At 35.2% G+C, this 13,530-nt stretch overlaps 8 non-coding genes across 8 annotated transcripts; all 8 read right to left on the reverse strand.

Annotated features, from left to right (window-relative positions):
• Positions 1 to 1,316: 1,316 nt before the first annotated feature.
• TRNAQ-CUG (transfer RNA glutamine (anticodon CUG)) lies at positions 1,317 to 1,388 on the reverse strand. The gene has a single exon. It is a non-coding gene; the product is annotated as a tRNA-Gln (tRNA).
• A 1,524-nt stretch (positions 1,389 to 2,912) lies between these two features.
• On the reverse strand, positions 2,913 to 2,984 carry TRNAQ-CUG (transfer RNA glutamine (anticodon CUG)). Its single transcript has one exon. It is a non-coding gene; the product is annotated as a tRNA-Gln (tRNA).
• A 1,508-nt stretch (positions 2,985 to 4,492) lies between these two features.
• TRNAQ-CUG (transfer RNA glutamine (anticodon CUG)) lies at positions 4,493 to 4,564 on the reverse strand. The gene has a single exon. It is a non-coding gene; the product is annotated as a tRNA-Gln (tRNA).
• Positions 4,565 to 6,087: 1,523 nt separating this feature from the next.
• TRNAQ-CUG (transfer RNA glutamine (anticodon CUG)) lies at positions 6,088 to 6,159 on the reverse strand. The gene has a single exon. It is a non-coding gene; the product is annotated as a tRNA-Gln (tRNA).
• Positions 6,160 to 6,773: 614 nt separating this feature from the next.
• TRNAQ-CUG (transfer RNA glutamine (anticodon CUG)) lies at positions 6,774 to 6,845 on the reverse strand. The gene has a single exon. It is a non-coding gene; the product is annotated as a tRNA-Gln (tRNA).
• A 1,523-nt stretch (positions 6,846 to 8,368) lies between these two features.
• On the reverse strand, positions 8,369 to 8,440 carry TRNAQ-CUG (transfer RNA glutamine (anticodon CUG)). The gene has a single exon. It is a non-coding gene; the product is annotated as a tRNA-Gln (tRNA).
• Positions 8,441 to 9,956: 1,516 nt separating this feature from the next.
• On the reverse strand, positions 9,957 to 10,028 carry TRNAQ-CUG (transfer RNA glutamine (anticodon CUG)). The gene has a single exon. It is a non-coding gene; the product is annotated as a tRNA-Gln (tRNA).
• A 1,523-nt stretch (positions 10,029 to 11,551) lies between these two features.
• TRNAQ-CUG (transfer RNA glutamine (anticodon CUG)) lies at positions 11,552 to 11,623 on the reverse strand. The gene has a single exon. It is a non-coding gene; the product is annotated as a tRNA-Gln (tRNA).
• Between the last annotated feature and the right edge of the window lie 1,907 nt (positions 11,624 to 13,530).

Raw genomic sequence — 13,530 nt, forward strand, 5'->3', positions numbered from 1 at the left:
TTGTTTATGAAAACTGTGCCAGCTCTGTTACCAGGAAAAAGGAGAGGAAAATAATTGCAAAACTTAAACTGCTAGAAAGCTGCTCATCCAGAAGTTGCTAAAGATTTTTCACTGTGTGATAAAAGATTCCACCCGAGAGATAATATAAGTAGAATCAGTGCAAAGCAAAGCACATGTTCCAATCTATCAACCATACCTGACATTTGTGGCAACTAGATGAGAGATGGAGAAGCACCTCTTACCTGATCGTACGAGGTCTCATCTTTTGATTAGCAGTGTGATTCACATGTGATGATGGGCCAGGCCAGTTAATCAAAATAAGATCTTTAGATGCCCGCAGGTTGGTTCTCCAAATCCAGTCCAGAGATATGAAACAACTTTTTGGGGGATAAACTAAGGAAGGTGTGCATTGATCTACTCAGATAATCATCAAAAAACCTACTTGGAAATTGACATAGTTGGCAATGATTGAATGCGCAGGGAGATCCCAATGGATTTCAAGTCCATCGCTTTAACAACTCAGCCACAACTTCTGAGATACCTTCAAAATTTCAGGCCTCACTAAAATGTAAAAATCTGATGTGAAGTCATCTTAACTTGAAACCTTGTACCGCTCAAGCCTTTCAACAGTTTAAAAGGCAGATTTAGTGTGAGTTGGCTCTGAAAACTTACTAAAGAATACACCAAAAAAGCTCAAAAGAAGAAAAATATTAATTTCTATGTAAACATAAAATAAAATTAGTCTTCGTATTTTCAGTCGTTTTGAGCATCTTTTAACTGCATAAAGTTTCCAAAACGGTAAAGTGACTATGTCAATTTCCATTTGATTTCTTTGCTTCGAATACCTTCCGTAATAAAATTCAAGTCAACTAGAAGCTTAGAAAGACACTTTAAAGTCTCTTAGTGACTTCTAGTTCCTTTTGTCACCTACAAAAAAGCCACAAGAACATACTCAACTGATGGACTAAACAATTGTTTTTAAATTGCCAGAAAATTCCTCAATAAAACATTATAGATAATTTTGGAAAAAACAAGAGAAAAGAAAATTCAGGAAAATAAGCTGGCGTTTCCTAAAGCCATTTTGATTTGAAATCATCATCAGATTTTCCCACCCGAATTAAAAATCATGGGAACATTTACACAAGTCATAGAATATAGTTGCTTGGTGTAACATACAAGATAAGAATTTTGTTTCCTGAAGTCAATTTTATAGGATTCCATGGATTCTTGCACCATTCAAATCAAGTTTCAAAGTTTCAAGTTTCATTCTAAAAGTTGAACATAGTAGAAATTATAATGCTAAAGATAAAACTTACAGGTTCCACTGAGATTTGAACTCAGATCGCTGAATTCAGAGTCCAGAGTGCTAACCATTACACCATGGAACCACACATGCAGCTGAGTACTCTAGATTTTCTTGTGGTGAAAATGGAGAAGGGAACACATTAAGGAAATCATGCATGATGGTGAAACTGGCTTTAAAGCTGCAGTACAAATCTACATTTAATACACCATAATAAATTAATATCTCCTCCACTTTTAATCTACAAGTGTGCCTAGAATTCCACAGTATCACAATCAGGACAGTTTTAAAATTGTTTATGAAAACTGTGCCAGCTCTGTTACCAGGAAAAAAGGAGAGGAAAATAATTGCAAAACTTAAACTGCTAGAAAGCTGCTTATCCAGAAGTTGCTAAAGATTTTTCACTGTGTGGTAAAAGATTCCACCCGAGAGATAATATAAGTAGAATCGGTGCAAAGCAAAGCACATGTTCCAATCTATCAACTATACCTGACATTTGTGGCAACTAGATGAGAGATGGAGAAGCACCTCTTACCTGATCGCATGAGGTCTCATCTTTTGATTAGCAGTGTGATTCACATGTGATGATGGGCCAGGCCAGTTAATCAAAACAAGATCTTTAGATGCCCACAGGTTGGTTCTCCAAATCCAGTCCAGAGATATGAAACAACTTTTTGGGGGATACACTAAGGAAGGTGTGCATTGATCTACTCAGATAATCATCAAAAAACCTACTTGGAAATTGACATAGTTGGCAATGATTGAATGCGCAGGGAGATCCCAATGGATTTCAAGTCCATCGCTTTAACAACTCAGCCACAACTTCTGAGATACCTTCAAAATTACAGGCCTCACTAAAATTTAAAAATCTGATGTGAAGTCATCTTAACTTGAAACCTTGTACCGCTCAAGCCTTTCAACAGTTTAAAAGGCAGATTTAGTGTGAGTTGGCTCTGAAAACTTACTAAAGAATACACCAAAAAAGCTCAAAAGAAGAAAAATGTTCATTTCTATGTAAACATAAAATAAAATTAGTCTTCGTATTTTCAGTCGTTTTGAGCATCTTTTAACTGCATAAAGTTTCCAAAACGGTAAAGTGACTATGTCAATTTCCATTTGATTTTTTTGCTTCGAATACCTTCCGTAATAAAATTCAAGTCAACTAGAAGCTTAGAAAGACACTTTAAAGTCTCTTAGTCACTTCTAGTTCCTTTTGTCACCTACAAAAAAGCCACAAGAACATACTCAACTGATGGACTAAACAATTGTTTTTAAATTGCCAAAAAATTCCTCAATAAAACATTATAGATAATTTTGGAAAAAACAAGAGAAAAGAAAATTCAGGAAAATAAGCTGGCGTTTCCTAAAGCCATTTTGATTTGAAATCATCATCAGATTTTCCCACCCGAACTAAAAATCATGGGAACATTTACACAAGTCATAGAATATAGTTGCTTGGTGTAACATACAAGATAAGAATTTTGTTTCCTGAAGTCAATTTTATAGGATTCCATGGATTCTTGCACCATTCAAATCAAGTTTCAAGTTTTCAAGTTTCATTCTAAAAGTTGAACATAGTAGAAATTATAATGCTAAAGATGAAACTTACAGGTTCCACTGAGATTTGAACTCAGATCGCTGGATTCAGTGTCCAGAGTGCTAACCATTACACCATGGAACCACACATGGCGCTTACTACTCTAGATTTTCTTGTGGTGAAAATGGAGAAGGGAACACATTAAGGAAATCATGCATGATGGTGAAACTGGCTTTAAAGCTGCAGTACAAATCTACATTTAATACACCATCATAAATTAATATCTCCTCCACTTTTAATCTACAAGTGTGCCTAGAATTCCACAGTATCACAATCAGGACAGTTTTAAAATTGTTTATGAAAACTGTGCCAGCTCTGTTACCAGGAAAAAGGAGAGGAAAATAATTGCAAAACTTAAACTGCTAGAAAGCTGCTCATCCAGAAGTTGCTAAAGATTTTTCACTGTGTGGTAAAAGATTCCACCCGAGAGATAATATAAGTAGAATCGGTGCAAAGCAAAGCACATGTTCCAATCTATCAACCATACCTGACATTTGTGGCAACTAGATGAGAGATGGAGAAGCACCTCTTACCTGATCGTACGAGGTCTCATCTTTTGATTAGCAGTGTGATTCACATGTGATGATGGGCCAGGCCAGTTAATCAAAATAAGATCTTTAGATGCCCGCAGGTTGGTTCTCCAAATCCAGTCCAGAGATACGAAACAACTTTTTGGGGGATAAACTAAGGAAGGTGTGCATTGATCTACTCAGATAATCATCAAAAAACCTACTTGGAAATTGACATAGTTGGCAATGATTGAATGCGCAGGGAGATCCCAATGGATTTCAAGTCCATCGCTTTAACAACTCAGCCACAACTTCTGAGATACCTTCAAAATTTCAGGCCTCACTAAAATGTAAAAATCTGATGTGAAGTCATCTTAACTTGAAACCTTGTACCGCTCAAGCCTTTCAACAGTTTAAAAGGCAGATTTAGTGTGAGTTGGCTCTGAAAACTTACTAAAGAATACACCAAAAAAGCTCAAAAGAAGAAAAATATTCATTTCTATGTAAACATAAAATAAAATTAGTCTTCGTATTTTCAGTCGTTTTGAGCATCTTTTAACTGCATAAAGTTTCCAAAACGGTAAAGTGACTATGTCAATTTCCATTTGATTTTTTTGCTTCGAATACCTTCCGTAATAAAATTCAAGTCAACTAGAAGCTTAGAAAGACACTTTAAAGTCTCTTAGTGACTTCTAGTTCCTTTTGTCACCTACAAAAAAGCCACAAGAACATACTCAACTGATGGACTAAACAATTGTTTTTAAATTGCCAAAAAATTCCTCAATAAAACATTATAGATAATTTTGGAAAAAACAAGAGAAAAGAAAATTCAGGAAAATAAGCTGGCATTTCCTAAAGCCATTTTGATTTGAAATCATCATCAGATTTTCCCACCCGAATTAAAAATCATGGGAACATTTCCACAAGTCATAGAATATAGTTGCTTGGTGTAACATACAAGATAAGAATTTTGTTTCCTGAAGTCAATTTTATAGGATTCCATGGATTCTTGCACCATTCAAATCAAGTTTCATTCTAAAAGTTGAACATAGTAGAAATTATAATGCTAAAGATGAAACTTACAGGTTCCACTGAGATTTGAACTCAGATCGCTGGATTCAGAGTCCAGAGTGCTAACCATTACACCATGGAACCACACATGTAGCTGACTACTCTAGATTTTCTTGTGGTGAAAATGGAGAAGGGAACACATTAAGGAAATCATGCATGATGGTGAAACTGGCTTTAAAGCTGCAGTACAAATCTACATTTAATACACCATCATAAATTAATATCTCTTCCACTTTTAATCTACAAGTGTGCCTAGAATTCCACAGTATCACAATCAGGACAGTTTTAAAATTGTTTATGAAAACTGTGCCAGCTCTGTTACCAGGAAAAAGGAGAGGAAAATAATTGCAAAACTTAAACTGCTAGAAAGCTGCTCATCCAGAAGTTGCTAAAGATTTTTCACTGTGTGGTAAAAGATTCCACCCGAGAGATAATATAAGTAGAATCAGTGCAAAGCAAAGCACATGTTCCAATCTATCAACCATACCTGACATTTGTGGCAACTAGATGAGAGATGGAGAAGCACCTCTTACCTGATCGCACGAGGTCTCATCTTTTGATTAGCAGTGTGATTCACATGTGATGATGGGCCAGGCCAGTTAATCAAAATAAGATCTTTAGATGCCCGCAGGTTGGTTCTCCAAATCCAGTCCAGAGATATGAAACAACTTTTTGGGGGATAAACTAAGGAAGGTGTGCATTGATCTACTCAGATAATCATCAAAAAACCTACTTGGAAATTGACATAGTTGGCAATGATTGAATGCGCAGGGAGATCCCAATGGATTTCAAGTCCATCGCTTTAACAACTCAGCCACAACTTCTGAGATACCTTCAAAATTTCAGGCCTCACTAAAATGTAAAAATCTGATGTGAAGTCATCTTAACTTGAAACCTTGTACCGCTCAAGCCTTTCAACAGTTTAAAAGGCAGATTTAGTGTGAGTTGGCTCTGAAAACTTACTAAAGAATACACCAAAAAAGCTCAAAAGAAGAAAAATATTCATTTCTATGTAAACATAAAATAAAATTAGTCTTCGTATTTTCAGTCGTTTTGAGCATCTTTTAACTGCATAAAGTTTCCAAAACGGTAAAGTGACTATGTCAATTTCCATTTGATTTCTTTGCTTCGAATACCTTCCGTAATAAAATTCAAGTCAACTAGAAGCTTAGAAAGACACTTTAAAGTCTCTTAGTGACTTCTAGTTCCTTTTGTCACCTACAAAAAAGCCACAAGAACATACTCAACTGATGGACTAAACAATTGTTTTTAAATTGCCAGAAAATTCCTCAATAAAACATTATAGATAATTTTGGAAAAAACAAGAGAAAAGAAAATTCAGGAAAATAAGCTGGCGTTTCCTAAAGCCATTTTGATTTGAAATCATCATCAGATTTTCCCACCCGAATTAAAAATCATGGGAACATTTACACAAGTCATAGAATATAGTTGCTTGGTGTAACATACAAGATAAGAATTTTGTTTCCTGAAGTCAATTTTATAGGATTCCATGGATTCTTGCACCATTCAAATCAAGTTTCAAAGTTTCAAGTTTCATTCTAAAAGTTGAACATAGTAGAAATTATAATGCTAAAGATAAAACTTACAGGTTCCACTGAGATTTGAACTCAGATCGCTGAATTCAGAGTCCAGAGTGCTAACCATTACACCATGGAACCACACATGCAGCTGACTACTCTAGATTTTCTTGTGGTGAAAATGGAGAAGGGAACACATTAAGGAAATCATGCATGATGGTGAAACTGGCTTTAAAGCTGCAGTACAAATCTACATTTAATACACCATAATAAATTAATATCTCCTCCACTTTTAATCTACAAGTGTGCCTAGAATTCCACAGTATCACAATCAGGACAGTTTTAAAATTGTTTATGAAAACTGTGCCAGCTCTGTTACCAGGAAAAAAAGAACATACTCAACTGATGGACTAAACAATTGTTTTTAAATTGCCAAAAAATTCCTCAATAAAACATTATAGATAATTTTGGAAAAAACAAGAGAAAAGAAAATTCAGGAAAATAAGCTGGCGTTTCCTAAAGCCATTTTGATTTGAAATCATCATCAGATTTTCCCACCCGAACTAAAAATCATGGGAACATTTACACAAGTCATAGAATATAGTTGCTTGGTGTAACATACAAGATAAGAATTTTGTTTCCTGAAGTCAATTTTATAGGATTCCATGGATTCTTGCACCATTCAAATCAAGTTTCAAGTTTTCATTCTAAAAGTTGAACATAGTAGAAATTATAATGCTAAAGATGAAACTTACAGGTTCCACTGAGATTTGAACTCAGATCGCTGGATTCAGAGTCCAGAGTGCTAACCATTACACCATGGAACCACACATGTAGCTGACTACTCTAGATTTTCTTGTGGTGAAAATGGAGAAGGGAACACATTAAGGAAATCATGCATGATGGTGAAACTGGCTTTAAAGCTGCAGTACAAATCTACATTTAATACACCATCATAAATTAATATCTCTTCCACTTTTAATCTACAAGTGTGCCTAGAATTCCACAGTATCACAATCAGGACAGTTTTAAAATTGTTTATGAAAACTGTGCCAGCTCTGTTACCAGGAAAAAGGAGAGGAAAATAATTGCAAAACTTAAACTGCTAGAAAGCTGCTCATCCAGAAGTTGCTAAAGATTTTTCACTGTGTGATAAAAGATTCCACCCGAGAGATAATATAAGTAGAATCAGTGCAAAGCAAAGCACATGTTCCAATCTATCAACCATACCTGACATTTGTGGCAACTAGATGAGAGATGGAGAAGCACCTCTTACCTGATCGTACGAGGTCTCATCTTTTGATTAGCAGTGTGATTCACATGTGATGATGGGCCAGGCCAGTTAATCAAAATAAGATCTTTAGATGCCCGCAGGTTGGTTCTCCAAATCCAGTCCAGAGATATGAAACAACTTTTTGGGGGATAAACTAAGGAAGGTGTGCATTGATCTACTCAGATAATCATCAAAAAACCTACTTGGAAATTGACATAGTTGGCAATGATTGAATGCGCAGGGAGATCCCAATGGATTTCAAGTCCATCGCTTTAACAACTCAGCCACAACTTCTGAGATACCTTCAAAATTTCAGGCCTCACTAAAATGTAAAAATCTGATGTGAAGTCATCTTAACTTGAAACCTTGTACCGCTCAAGCCTTTCAACAGTTTAAAAGGCAGATTTAGTGTGAGTTGGCTCTGAAAACTTACTAAAGAATACACCAAAAAAGCTCAAAAGAAGAAAAATATTCATTTCTATGTAAACATAAAATAAAATTAGTCTTCGTATTTTCAGTCGTTTTGAGCATCTTTTAACTGCATAAAGTTTCCAAAACGGTAAAGTGACTATGTCAATTTCCATTTGATTTCTTTGCTTCGAATACCTTCCGTAATAAAATTCAAGTCAACTAGAAGCTTAGAAAGACACTTTAAAGTCTCTTAGTGACTTCTAGTTCCTTTTGTCACCTACAAAAAAGCCACAAGAACATACTCAACTGATGGACTAAACAATTGTTTTTAAATTGCCAGAAAATTCCTCAATAAAACATTATAGATAATTTTGGAAAAAACAAGAGAAAAGAAAATTCAGGAAAATAAGCTGGCGTTTCCTAAAGCCATTTTGATTTGAAATCATCATCAGATTTTCCCACCCGAATTAAAAATCATGGGAACATTTACACAAGTCATAGAATATAGTTGCTTGGTGTAACATACAAGATAAGAATTTTGTTTCCTGAAGTCAATTTTATAGGATTCCATGGATTCTTGCACCATTCAAATCAAGTTTCAAAGTTTCAAGTTTCATTCTAAAAGTTGAACATAGTAGAAATTATAATGCTAAAGATAAAACTTACAGGTTCCACTGAGATTTGAACTCAGATCGCTGAATTCAGAGTCCAGAGTGCTAACCATTACACCATGGAACCACACATGCAGCTGAGTACTCTAGATTTTCTTGTGGTGAAAATGGAGAAGGGAACACATTAAGGAAATCATGCATGATGGTGAAACTGGCTTTAAAGCTGCAGTACAAATCTACATTTAATACACCATAATAAATTAATATCTCCTCCACTTTTAATCTACAAGTGTGCCTAGAATTCCACAGTATCACAATCAGGACAGTTTTAAAATTGTTTATGAAAACTGTGCCAGCTCTGTTACCAGGAAAAAAGGAGAGGAAAATAATTGCAAAACTTAAACTGCTAGAAAGCTGCTTATCCAGAAGTTGCTAAAGATTTTTCACTGTGTGGTAAAAGATTCCACCCGAGAGATAATATAAGTAGAATCGGTGCAAAGCAAAGCACATGTTCCAATCTATCAACTATACCTGACATTTGTGGCAACTAGATGAGAGATGGAGAAGCACCTCTTACCTGATCGCATGAGGTCTCATCTTTTGATTAGCAGTGTGATTCACATGTGATGATGGGCCAGGCCAGTTAATCAAAACAAGATCTTTAGATGCCCACAGGTTGGTTCTCCAAATCCAGTCCAGAGATATGAAACAACTTTTTGGGGGATACACTAAGGAAGGTGTGCATTGATCTACTCAGATAATCATCAAAAAACCTACTTGGAAATTGACATAGTTGGCAATGATTGAATGCGCAGGGAGATCCCAATGGATTTCAAGTCCATCGCTTTAACAACTCAGCCACAACTTCTGAGATACCTTCAAAATTACAGGCCTCACTAAAATTTAAAAATCTGATGTGAAGTCATCTTAACTTGAAACCTTGTACCGCTCAAGCCTTTCAACAGTTTAAAAGGCAGATTTAGTGTGAGTTGGCTCTGAAAACTTACTAAAGAATACACCAAAAAAGCTCAAAAGAAGAAAAATGTTCATTTCTATGTAAACATAAAATAAAATTAGTCTTCGTATTTTCAGTCGTTTTGAGCATCTTTTAACTGCATAAAGTTTCCAAAACGGTAAAGTGACTATGTCAATTTCCATTTGATTTTTTTGCTTCGAATACCTTCCGTAATAAAATTCAAGTCAACTAGAAGCTTAGAAAGACACTTTAAAGTCTCTTAGTCACTTCTAGTTCCTTTTGTCACCTACAAAAAAGCCACAAGAACATACTCAACTGATGGACTAAACAATTGTTTTTAAATTGCCAAAAAATTCCTCAATAAAACATTATAGATAATTTTGGAAAAAACAAGAGAAAAGAAAATTCAGGAAAATAAGCTGGCGTTTCCTAAAGCCATTTTGATTTGAAATCATCATCAGATTTTCCCACCCGAACTAAAAATCATGGGAACATTTACACAAGTCATAGAATATAGTTGCTTGGTGTAACATACAAGATAAGAATTTTGTTTCCTGAAGTCAATTTTATAGGATTCCATGGATTCTTGCACCATTCAAATCAAGTTTCAAGTTTCATTCTAAAAGTTGAACATAGTAGAAATTATAATGCTAAAGATGAAACTTACAGGTTCCACTGAGATTTGAACTCAGATCGCTGGATTCAGAGTCCAGAGTGCTAACCATTACACCATGGAACCACACATTTAGTTGACTGCTCTAGATTTTCTTGTGGTGAAAATGGAGAAGGGAACACATTAAGGAAATCATGCATGATGGTGAAACTGGCTTTAAAGCTGCAGTGCAAATCTACATTTAATACACCATCATAAATTAATATCTCCTCCACTTTTAATCTACAAGTGTGCCTAGAATTCCACAGTATCACAATCAGGACAGTTTTAAAATTGTTTATGAAAACTGTGCCAGCTCTGTTACCAGGAAAAAGGAGAGGAAAATAATTGCAAAACTTAAACTGCTAGAAAGCTGCTCATCCAGAAGTTGTTAAAGATTTTTCACTGTGTGGTAAAAGATTCCACCCGAGAGATAATATAAGTAGAATCGGTGCAAAGCAAAGCACATGTTCCAATCTATCAACCATACCTGACATTTGTGGCAACTAGATGAGAGATGGAGAAGCACCTCTTACCTGATCGCACGAGGTCTCATCTTTTGATTAGCAGTGTGATTCACATGTGATGATGGGCCAGGCCAGTTAATCAAAATAAGATCTTTAGATGCCCGCAGGTTGGTTCTCCAAATCCAGTCCAGAGATATGAAACAACTTTTTGGGGGATAAACTAAGGAAGGTGTGCATTGATCTACTCAGATAATCATCAAAAAACCTACTTGGAAATTGACATAGTTGGCAATGATTGAATGCGCAGGGAGATCCCAATGGATTTCAAGTCCATCGCTTTAACAACTCAGCCACAACTTCTGAGATACCTTCAAAATTTCAGGCCTCACTAAAATGTAAAAATCTGATGTGAAGTCATCTTAACTTGAAACCTTGTACCGCTCAAGCCTTTCAACAGTTTAAAAGGCAGATTTAGTGTGAGTTGGCTCTGAAAACTTACTAAAGAATACACCAAAAAAGCTCAAAAGAAGAAAAATATTCATTTCTATGTAAACATAAAATAAAATTAGTCTTCGTATTTTCAGTCGTTTTGAGCATCTTTTAACTGCATAAAGTTTCCAAAACGGTAAAGTGACTATGTCAATTTCCATTTGATTTCTTTGCTTCGAATACCTTCCGTAATAAAATTCAAGTCAACTAGAAGCTTAGAAAGACACTTTAAAGTCTCTTAGTGACTTCTAGTTCCTTTTGTCACCTACAAAAAAGCCACAAGAACATACTCAACTGATGGACTAAACAATTGTTTTTAAATTGCCAGAAAATTCCTCAATAAAACATTATAGATAATTTTGGAAAAAACAAGAGAAAAGAAAATTCAGGAAAATAAGCTGGCGTTTCCTAAAGCCATTTTGATTTGAAATCATCATCAGATTTTCCCACCCGAATTAAAAATCATGGGAACATTTACACAAATCATAGAATATAGTTGCTTGGTGTAACATACAAGATAAGAATTTTGTTTCCTGAAGTCAATTTTATAGGATTCCATGGATTCTTGCACCATTCAAATCAAGTTTCAAAGTTTCAAGTTTCATTCTAAAAGTTGAACATAGTAGAAATTATAATGCTAAAGATAAAACTTACAGGTTCCACTGAGATTTGAACTCAGATCGCTGAATTCAGAGTCCAGAGTGCTAACCATTACACCATGGAACCACACATGCAGCTGACTACTCTAGATTTTCTTGTGGTGAAAATGGAGAAGGGAACACATTAAGGAAATCATGCATGATGGTGAAACTGGCTTTAAAGCTGCAGTACAAATCTACATTTAATACACCATCATAAATTAATATCTCCTCCACTTTTAATCTACAAGTGTGCCTAGAATTCCACAGTATCACAATCAGGACAGTTTTAAAATTGTTTATGAAAACTGTGCCAGCTCTGTTACCAGGAAAAAGGAGAGGAAAATAATTGCAAAACTTAAACTGCTAGAAAGCTGCTCATCCAGAAGTTGCTAAAGATTTTTCACTGTGTGGTAAAAGATTCCACCCCAGAGATAATATAAGTAGAATCGGTGCAAAGCAAAGCACATGTTCCAATCTATCAACCATACCTGACATTTGTGGCAACTAGATGAGAGATGGAGAAGCACCTCTTACCTGATCGTACGAGGTCTCATCTTTTGATTAGCAGTGTGATTCACATGTGATGATGGGCCAGGCCAGTTAATCAAAATAAGATCTTTAGATGCCCGCAGGTTGGTTCTCCAAATCCAGTCCAGAGATATGAAACAACTTTTTGGGGGATAAACTAAGGAAGGTGTGCATTGATCTACTCAGATAATCATCAAAAAACCTACTTGGAAATTGACATAGTTGGCAATGATTGAATGCGCAGGGAGATCCCAATGGATTTCAAGTCCATCGCTTTAACAACTCAGCCACAACTTCTGAGATACCTTCAAAATTTCAGGCCTCACTAAAATTTAAAAATCTGATGTGAAGTCATCTTAACTTGAAACCTTATACCGCTCAAGCCTTTCAACAGTTTAAAAGGCAGATTTAGTGTGAGTTGGCTCTGAAAACTTACTAAAGAATACACCAAAAAAGCTCAAAAGAAGAAAAATATTCATTTCTATGTAAACATAAAATAAAATTAGTCTTCGTATTTTCAGTCGTTTTGAGCATCTTTTAACTGCATAAAGTTTCCAAAACGGTAAAGTGACTATGTCAATTTCCATTTGATTTTTTTGCTTTGAATACCTTCCGTAATAAAATTCAAGTCAACTAGAAGCTTAGAAAGACACTTTAAAGTCTCTTAGTGACTTCTAGTTCCTTTTGTCACCTACAAAAAAGCCACAAGAACATACTCAACTGATGGACTAAACAATTGTTTTTAAATTGCCAAAAAAATCCTCAATAAAACATTATAGATAATTTTGGAAAAAACAAGAGAAAAGAAAATTCAGGAAAATAAGCTGGCGTTTCCTAAAGCCATTTTGATTTGAAATCATCATCAGATTTTCCCACCAGAATTAAAAATCATGGGAACATTTCCACAAGTCATAGAATATTGTTGCTTGGTGTAACATACAAGATAAGAATTTTGTTTCCTTTAGTCAATTTTATAGGATTCCTTGGATTCTTGCACCATTCAAATCAAGTTTCAAGTTTTTAAGTTTCAAGTTTCATTCTAAAAGTTGAACATAGTAGAAATTATAATGCTAAAGATAAAACTTACAGGTTCCACTGAGATTTGAACTCAGATCACTGGATTTAGAGTCCAGAGTGCTAACCATTACACCATGGAACCACACATGCAGCTGACTACTCTAGATTTTCTTGTGGTGAAAATGGAGAAGGGAACACATTAAGGAAATCATGCATGATGGTGAAACTGGCTTTAAAGCTGCAGTACAAATCTACATTTAATACACCATCATAAATTAATATCTCCTCCACTTTTAATCTACAAGTGTGCCTAGAATTCCACAGTATCACAATCAGGACAGTTTTAAAATTGTTTATGAAAACTGTGCCAGCTCTGTTACCAGGAAAAAGGAGAGGAAAATAATTGCAAAACTTAAACTGCTAGAAAGCTGCTCATCCAGAAGTTGC

The sequence above is a fragment of the Dendrobates tinctorius genome, unplaced genomic scaffold, assembly GCF_039654945.1.
Source record: "Dendrobates tinctorius isolate UK_male_01 unplaced genomic scaffold, ASM3965494v1 ptg000047l, whole genome shotgun sequence".
Lineage (NCBI taxonomy): Eukaryota > Metazoa > Chordata > Amphibia > Anura > Dendrobatidae > Dendrobates > Dendrobates tinctorius.